This window comes from Podarcis liolepis (genome assembly GCF_965112155.1).
Source record: "Podarcis liolepis genome assembly, chromosome: 1".
Classification (NCBI taxonomy): Eukaryota; Metazoa; Chordata; class Lepidosauria; order Squamata; family Lacertidae; genus Podarcis; species Podarcis liolepis.
This window is the reverse complement of record NC_139554.1, coordinates 113,084,254-113,093,461: the sequence shown is the minus strand read 5'-3', so window position 1 is coordinate 113,093,461 and position 9,208 is coordinate 113,084,254. Positions and strand designations below refer to the sequence as shown.

General features: G+C 44.3%; 1 long non-coding RNA gene across 1 annotated transcript; it reads left to right on the top strand.

Annotated features, from left to right (window-relative positions):
* The first annotated feature begins 3,637 nt into the window (after window positions 1-3,637).
* On the top strand, window positions 3,638-5,376 carry LOC310699488. Its single transcript, XR_014522106.1, has 2 exons — window positions 3,638-3,758; window positions 4,683-5,376. It is a non-coding gene; the product is annotated as an uncharacterized lncRNA (long non-coding RNA).
* Window positions 5,377-9,208: the final 3,832 nt, after the last annotated feature.

Below are 9,208 nucleotides of genomic sequence, written 5' to 3'. Positions count from 1 at the left end.
ATGTTGTCACTAGAAAGCATTCCAGACCCCTCTTCTCCAAGAACCTGGCGAGCATTGAAAGTCAGCAAGCAAAGGGCTCAGAGACAAATAATAATAATAATTTTTATTTATTTATACCCCGCCCTTCCTGGTTCAGAAAACCGGGCCCAGGGCGGCTAACAACAAATTTAAAACACTCAATTGATGCAACAAAAAAAGCATAAAATACAGTATAAAACGTGAATTTACAGTATAATTTACAGTATAAATTCAGAATTCAAAAATCAATTTATGGGGGAAATCCATCCAATAAACATTAGATGATCACCAGGGCTAGCTGGCTAAATTAGTCCTATTTGAGCCAGCGAGGAGACCAGGGGAGAATTAGCTGTGGGATCCCAGAGCAGGTAATCTTCATAAAAAGGGGAGAGGGAGGGAAGAAAGGGGAATAAAAGGTCAGGCTAAGTTCAAATTGAAAGCCAGGTAGAATAACTCTGTCTTACAGGCCCTGCGGAAGGAGGTTAAATCCTGCAGGGCCCTGGTCTCATGGGACAGAGTAAGGTGTTTGGTGCTGTTCATGGTTGAGGAGAGAAGAGGGGGGTGGAGATTACTCAGAGCATTGCCATTACTCTAAGAGGCAGCATTTCTAAGCATCTCTCACTTAATATTGAATAAAAGACATTGGCAAGGCTATCCTTGTCTATTTATCCCTGGCAGCCTGCTGTGAGGGGATTGGATTCCCTGACGCCTGACACCAACTTGGATGGCTTTGAAAGAAGATTGAGCAGCCCCATGGAGGAGAAGGCTATCAATGATGACGTTCTACCTCCGTGGTTAGAGACAATATGCTTCTGAATACCAGCTTCTGTGAACTGCAGGAGAGGAGAGTGCTCTTTTGGGGCTTCCCGTGGGCATCTGAAAACAGGATGCCAAACGAGCTGGGCCACTGGCCCAATCCTGCAGGCTTAGTCTTATGTTCTTAGAAGACCCACAGGCGAACCTCTCCCAAGACTCTACTCCAGCCATATCTACACTTTCAAGAAAACAAGGTATATGGAAGTACAGTGGTACCTCAGGTTAAGTACTTAATTCGTTCCGGAGGTCCGTTCTTAACCTGAAACTGTTCTTAACCTGAAGCACCACTTTAGCTAATGGGGCCTCCTGCTGCTGCTGCGCCGCCGGAGCACAATTTCTGTTCTCATCCTGAAGCAAAGTTCTTAACCTGAAGCACTATTTCTGGGTTAGCGGAGTCTGTAACCTGAAGCGTATGTAACCCAAGGTACTACTGTAGATAGTGTTGTGCAGTGTAAATTAATAACGCAGAGTTTTAAAGAATAAAGCTTTACTGAGTTAAAATAAACTTATTCATAAACAACATGGTTTGACTGAGATTACATACTGACTCTGTTCACAACTGAAACAGACTGACTCTCACTGAAATCTTACAGAGAGCACAAAAAGAGAAACTGGCTGCTAAATCACATGTCAGAGTGACTCAACAGTTAGCAGTTGGGCCTGAATAACTTTACAGTGGTGCCTCGCAAGACGAAATTAATTCGTTCCACGAGTTTTTTCGTCTAGCGAATTTTCCGTCTTGCTAAGCACGGTGTCAGAAAAGTTTTGGAAAAGCTTAAAAAATCACCAAAAACCTCAAAAAAGGCTACCAAACCGCGTTCTATGAGTTGCTCCTCGAAGTCAAGTCGCAACTGTATTAACGGTGTTAAGAAAAAGGAAACAAACTTGCAAGACGTTTTCGTCTTGCGAAGCAAGCCCATAGGGAAATTCGTCTTGCGAAGCAGCTCAAAAACCACAAAACCCTTTCGTCTAGCGAGTTTTTCGTCTTGCGAGGCATTCGTCTTGCGGGGCACCACTGTAGTAGGCCCAAATGATTGTGCAGTCCCAGCACTTCCCAGCCTGCTTTGCTGCTTCTGCTCTCATGTGTCTTTGTCACATGACAGATAGATATCATTCTACATGTTGAATGCCAGACTATGAAACACCATTAAGAATTTGAGTGCCAACCAGCCTGCAGAGGTGGATGGGGTGCTGTGCCAGCATCCCTTCATTGCAGCCCATTTGACGGGGTTGCTGCTCATCTTGTTGCATACAACGGATGCATGGAAGCAACATTTTGGAAGACAGAGCAACATGCAACAGAGCTGACATTTGCAAACGAGTACAAAAGGGATGCCTGTAAAGCCTGGAACTGTGCAGTAGAAAGCAGCCATACAACTAGGAAGAGTGTCTCCTTTTAATCTCCATCTGTATCTATATAGACACAAGATATGAAATGCTGTGGTGCAAATGCACACTTTCGCTTAATCATGCAGTGGCAAAGACCCTTCCCTGGTGACTCATGCTCACCGTGATCTCAGAGGTGGGTAAAAACGAAGGCCAACTGTATGAAGAAGGGATTGGTAAAGCCCCAGTTATGCTGTGAATTTGCAGAGGAAAAGTGGGAGAATATAAGTGATAGTTTTAAATTGTCCACTCCTAGCAAAGTGCCTGGTCGTGCTTCACCAGGAGGCCTCCGTGATCTTAGCTGCCTCCTTTACGAATTCTTGCAGTAAATATTCAACTGAGAGTGTTCCATTTTCCAAATGTCGATTTTATATAAGCACTAGACTGAAGAGTTCTTGTTGGTGCTGCTGAAAGGCACCTGTTTCTCAGGTAGTAGGGGGAAAAGAGAAGCTAATGAAATGACAATGAAATCCTAAAGAGGAGAAGGTGGTTCTGGGCTGGAGGGGAGGAAGTGCAAGTTATTTCTAAAGCTTGCCCTTGGATAGGTAGTTCTTTTCTTTACCTTCTGCTTTCCATCTCCGTCTATCCCTCTCCTCACAATTTGCCCAGTGTTTACTAGACTGAAAAAATTGGTTTCTTCTCATATGGGCCTTTTACCTGCTACCATGTTTTTTCTAGTTGCCCTTTGTTGGAACTGCAGCAGCAAGGATAATTCAATTTGTAATTTAAGGGTTAAGTCAACTAGACAAGAGGGGGGCAGGTGGAGGTGGTGCATAGCAACTCAGCTGAGTGGCATGGTGCTTATTGAAGTAGCATGCACTCTGATTGGTTAGGTAGTTCTGAGAAACTTTTTCCTGTATGTTTGGTTGACTGTTTCTTGGCTATGTACAAGGTCTGACCTAAGAAAGGCAAAACTTTTGTTGCTTTCTCCTCTAATTACACACGGTTCTTGTTCAGATTGTCTTAGTAGGGTATTATCAGGACATTTTCATCTCTGTTTATTTATGTGACCCATATCAATTTGTCTCTGAAGGAGGTTCTCAGTGTTTCCTAGGAGATCCTTGTGTGTGGCAAGAGACTATTCTGGAATGCATCGCCAGAACAGGACTATTTCATTGAGTGATTTATATCCTGCTATCTCAAAGAAGCTCACAAAATCAAAATCAAGCAGCATATAACAAAACCTCATTGGTTGATAAAGACAAAATATCAAAAAAGCAATAGAAAGCCTCACTCCCAATGTGCAATCCTTTGCCACAGCTGTTAAACATCAGATACTATGTGAGAAAAATGGCTACTAGTCATGATGGCTCTCTTATCTCCTATATCAGAAGCAGTATGGAATGTACAGAGCTGCCTTATATCGAGAGAGGTGATTGGTCCATCTAACTGAGTATTGCCTACATACATTGGTTGGCAGCAGATCTCCAAGGTTTCAGGCAGGAAATTGCCCCAAACCTGCCAGGAGATGTTGGGGATTGAATTTGGGACAGCCTACATGTCCAGCAGATGCTCTACCCCTGGGCTATGGTGTGCTGGTGAGGATCACAAGCTGTGCAGATGCCCTGCTTGTGGACTGGATTTCTGTCCTTATATAAATCAATCAGAGGCTTTGTGGAAAGGCCAGGTTTTGCCCTGATTCCATAAGGCCAGCAGCATTTCTGCTCCTACAAGTTCTTAGATGTTGAGCAGAAGGTGTATGGGGGCAAATCAATAAGGTGATTCTCACAATCAAGGGCTTTAAAGCTTAGAAACATCCCCTTAAATCAAGCCTGGAAGCAAGGAGGCAGCCAATGAAGACCCAACAAAATTATGAATGACATGGTCCAATTAGCCAACACCAGTCTACAATCTGGCATCAAGATTTCTTAATGCTTTTTAAGGGGTGTCCCAGATAGAGTGCATTGCAGTAGTCTAACCTCGAGTTCACCAGAGCCTAATTATTACATTGTGTGTGCTGAGTGTGCCCTCTAATGCACCCAACTCTCCCTTGTGTTTGCACACGTGAAAGGAAGATTAACAGTGGTAGGCAAGTTCTTTTTTCCGGAGACCTTGATTCACTGTTACCCTGGCACACATTTTGAGAGCTCCTGGCTTGGGCTCTTATGAGCTCTAATAGAGGCACAGTTCTTAACTTCGTAATTTGACTTTCCCTTGTGAGCAATTTTTCTTGACAATTACGCGTATATGATACCTCCCTCTGCATATTTCATAATCATCTGAGCAGAATACTGAGGGTTCATTTCAGAGATTTGTCGAAAAGTACTCTTTTTTAAAAGTCATGTTTTATTTAAGAAAGCCATCTTTTTCATGGAGAGTCTTTACCACTGACTGCGCAAAAAGAGCCTTCGAGCGTGACCAAAAGTCCTTCCCTGCAATAAATGAGATGCATCTTTCCCCTATCTCTCCTCAGCCCTCTCTGTACATTTGTCACAGTTTGTTCCTTTATCCTTGACTTGCAGGGCCCCAAATCTCCCAGCATCCTTTGCCTGATCTTCACCCACAGCCTCCTCCATTCCTTATCGAAGTCACACTGCTCCCCTAATTCTTGCACGAAAGCAACACTGCTATGTCCTTGAGCAGAGCAGAAATAATCAAATATTCTCCCCGGGCTCAGATATCCTCTTCTTCACTGCATGCTCTAGGAAACCAATCTTGAAGTGCAACACCAAATGGAACACTCTGATATGCAGCTCTGTGGTAGGTGCCATGAAATAGGCCTTCAGAACCCATCGGCCAGAGATGGAGAACCTGCTGGAGTACAACTCCCATCATCCCTGACAATGCTGGTCAATATTCTACTTTGATCAATGACTTTTCAGAGCAGCAGTTGGCTATAAAGTATAGGACACAGCACTTGAAACATCTTCAGTATTTGGGGAATGGATTATAGAGTGAAGAGGCCTCTTCAGAATATGGAATTCCTTATCCATCTTTTATTGGTGGACTATGCGTTAATCCTGGACCTTCAAAATGCACGGCGTATTATTAAGGTCTTGTTTCTCTGCCCTGGCTGAATGAGCCATGTAAGCGCTTCTGGTGCAAATTAACCAAGAGAAGCCTTTAAAATCCACCCTTTTCTTTGCAAATATTAATTCAAAACATAGCTCGTCAAGTCAGATGTATAATTAAAATGGATGTTTGAGCTTAGTGAAAGAGGAAGCTTTTTAAAAAGGATCTTTCAGAAGCAAGAGGAATTCAAAGAAGCCAGTGCAGGGAGGAAGCTAGCCAGGGGTCCTCGCTTAGTGTCTGCTAGGATGGACTTTCATGCTGCTACTTAATGCAGAAAGGTTTCTTAGTAGCTGTGGGAAATGACTTGGCTATCCCCCATTTATTACCATAAGTTATCACAGTGGTCAAAGGCATGAGTTCAGTTAAACTCTCATGGTTCTGAAAGCTTGAGGATTTTCAGGTCTAGTTGTTTTGTACTACAGCTTTGCTGGCAGAGGCTGATGGGAATTGTAGTCCAAAACAACTGGAGAAGCCCCTGCTTGGCAAAGTCTACCATTTACTAATGGTCAACCCATTCATGAAGTGCCTATCGTTATGCAGGTTGCCATCATCCTATATAATGGCATCTTCCACAGGTTATGCAGGTTTGAGGGAACTCCAAAGTTTGAAGAAGCACAAAAAACCCCTTTAGGTCAGCCTTTCTCAACCTGTGGGTCCCCAGATGTTGTTGGACTACAACTCCCATCACCCCTAGCTGGCAAGGCCAGAGCTCAGGGATGATGGGAGTTGTAGTCCAACAACATCTGGGGACCTACAGGTTGAGAACCACTGCTTTAGGTGGACAAAACCTCAAAGGCATCAAATGCAATACAATGAGAACTCAGAATGGTTACATAATGCTGAATAACTGCTGGGGGAAGAATGGAGACTAATGGGTGGAATAGAGTGTCCTTAAAGAGGGTACAACTGGTTGACTGGCACCCTGAATCAGAGTACTCCACACAGCAGCAGGTGGTTTGCAGGTCCCACTCGTCGATACCACTTCCCAGTTCCCCCCACATTCTAGCATCACACCAAGAATGGGAACTGTCTGTTCTCAATGGCTACCACCTCACTTCCAGGGAACAAAGCACATGGGATGCATTTGGGGAGACACTGGTGAGATGTGGCAAAACATGCTCCTTGTCCCAACACCAAGTTGAACAGAGGTAGATGGAAGGCTCATCCTCACTCCAAATGTATTCCTGAAATAAAGGGTATACTTCCTAGAGCATGTGGCTGTCATGTTATAGGATAAAGGGCATTGGGCGGTCAGGGGGAAGCATGCATCCATGGAGGAATTTGCTTGGGGGGAAGGGAGGGGAGGACCACCACATTCAAACTCAGCCTTGTATCTGATTCTAGGAATAATCAAGCATATACTCTTCAACCCACAAAGTTATTGGGTTGGCACAAGTCCACACTGGGTTGGCACAAGTCACCATGATTCACCCATGTTACTCCATGAAGATCCTTAGATGGAGAATCAGAGGGGGTAGCCTACACTAAGGGACTTTTGCTGTGTTCATGAAGGGGAGAGAAAGAGGTGTGGGCTGAAATGTGTCATTCTGATCAAATAATATTCTAAGACTAAGCCAGAAAAGAAAGAGAAAAGCCAAAAGAGAAAGAAGGAGAGGGAGAATGAATGAAGAAAGAACAATCTATGTGGTATTGCACCTGAAATAGTGAACTCTGTGATACCGATTGGCTTAGCAGATATGGTAACAGAACGTCCAGTTGCTCGAGGAACTGGTTTACAGTCCAGCTGCTATGAGGAAAGTGGTAGCTGTCAGTACAGCATAGACTAAAATCTCATAGACACTGGGGAGTGGTGAGAGGCTCCAGTACCTAGGGAAGATTAGATAAGGAACAGGGTGTGCAAGGAGGTCAGAGGAAGGGTGCGGAGCTGATAATGAACCGAGAAAGTTTCTGGAATAAGAGGAGGTGGAGATTGATGCCTGGGGGAAAGGGCAGATGAGAATGGAAACGAGGGCAAATAGGGAATGGCAAAGAATGGGATCTGAAGAAACCTCTCCCTGCTTAATTCAACAAGTGGGCTGTGTGATGTTGGAGAGAGAAAGAGGAATGCTCAGGAGGCATGGTAGCTATGGCCTGTGCACTCTCAGCAGAAGGGAACTCATGGGGAAGGTGGGCCAGGGAGACAAGGGGGCATAGAGCTTCTATACAGAATGGACATCACAGGATTTGACTTTATAACCTTAAGGGGCACCATGGACCCAAAAGCAGGGATATGAGGAAACAATGGGTGATGGGGACATAGAATTGAAGAGATAAGTAAAGATATGGACAGCCGTTACCAGGCATGATGCAATCTGGGAATGGAGTTATGCCAGAGTAAGGTAAAGATAAAGGGACCCCTGACCATTAGGTCCAGTCGTGGCCAACTCTGGGGTTGAAGCACTCATCTCGCTTTACTGGCCGAGGGAGCCGGCGTACAGCTTCCAGGTCATGTGGCCAGCATGACTAAGCTGCTTCTGGCGAACCAGAGCAGCGCATGGAAACGCCGTTTACCTTCCCGCTGGAGCGGTCCCTATTTATCTACTTGCACTTTGACGTGCTTTCGAACTGCTAGGTTGGCAGGAGCAGGGACTGAACAACGGGAGCTCACCCCATCGTGGGGATTCGAACCGCCGACGTTCTGATCGGCAAGCCCTAGGCTCTGTGGTTTAACCCACAGCGCCACCCGCGTCCCTATGCCAGAGTAACATATTGCAAAAGGCTCTTAGCTGGTATTTTGTGATATACCTTAAGGTAGGTCTCCATACAAAGAATCCTTGAAGTGAGCGGTTGGTGACTTTTTGGACCACAGGTGCAGCCAAGATAAAGCAGGAGTGTTATATAGCCCATCTTCCTTCCATTATAGTATTAGTGGCAGTATACATAGGTAGGAACCCAACTGATTCCAGCTAAAAAAACCTGCTCTGAGGGTACCAGAGACCATCTTGACTGTGGGTCAGGAAAACATGTTACTCATGACACCTAGAGACAATCAAGGTGGCGTGGTGTTTAGGGGCTTGTATTGGGGCCAGGATTTCCACGGTGCATTATTTTTGCTGCTTCTGTAATTATGTTTTTGAATTTTCTTATCAGACCTTACTGTGAATTATAAGGGAATTTTTTAAAAAAATAATAATTGTTGAATCTTTCTTAATGAGATGCTTTCATTAACTCATTGGTGCTTTGTATGTTGTCATCTTTTGTGAGTTGTGACTTTTGTCATTTCCCTCCCACTGTGTTGAGAGCTGCCTATGGAAAAATGACATACAAATAAACGATGATTTGCAAAAAGCAAACAAACCCCTCTCATCCAAGTACCAGACCAAGAATTGTTCAACTAGGTTGGTTCATCATGTACCTTTAAGACCAGCTTTCTCCAATCTGGTTTCTTTCAAAAAAAAAGGTTTTTTTTATTTTTTATTTGGAATCTTGCTGCCACTAGCCCCAACCAGAGTGGCAGGTGGTCAGGTTTCATGGGAAATGTAGTGCAAAACATCTGTGAAATCCTGATTTGGTTTGGCATAGCTAGCTTGGTGCCCTCCAGAATTTGTTGAGACTCCTTACCCTGGCCATTGGCCATCCTGGCTTGAGTTCATGGGAGTTGAGTTCGCAATGGCTACCCCTGGTTTTGAGAATAGCCTTGAGTCTTGAAACTGGCATGAGGTTGCTGTGTCTACTTCCTGCTTTTCCTTTGCTGGTGACACCCCAACAAATTGGTTGGGCAGGAGTGGGAAAACCTACGAACAGCACCAGGGTGGCCTTTTTACACAATTGAGGCAGAAATACAGCTGCTCAAGTGATTTGGGAATTCCAGCTACAATAACGAGTGCCAGTTATAAAATTCCAGATTTCCCCCAGTCCTATTTCAGTTTTAATGAGGAGGTCTGTTTTCATTTCTAATAAATGAAACATTAAGAAAAGGAAGTGGCATCGTTAATCACGAAAGCGTCACTTACACTAATTTATGATACATACACTC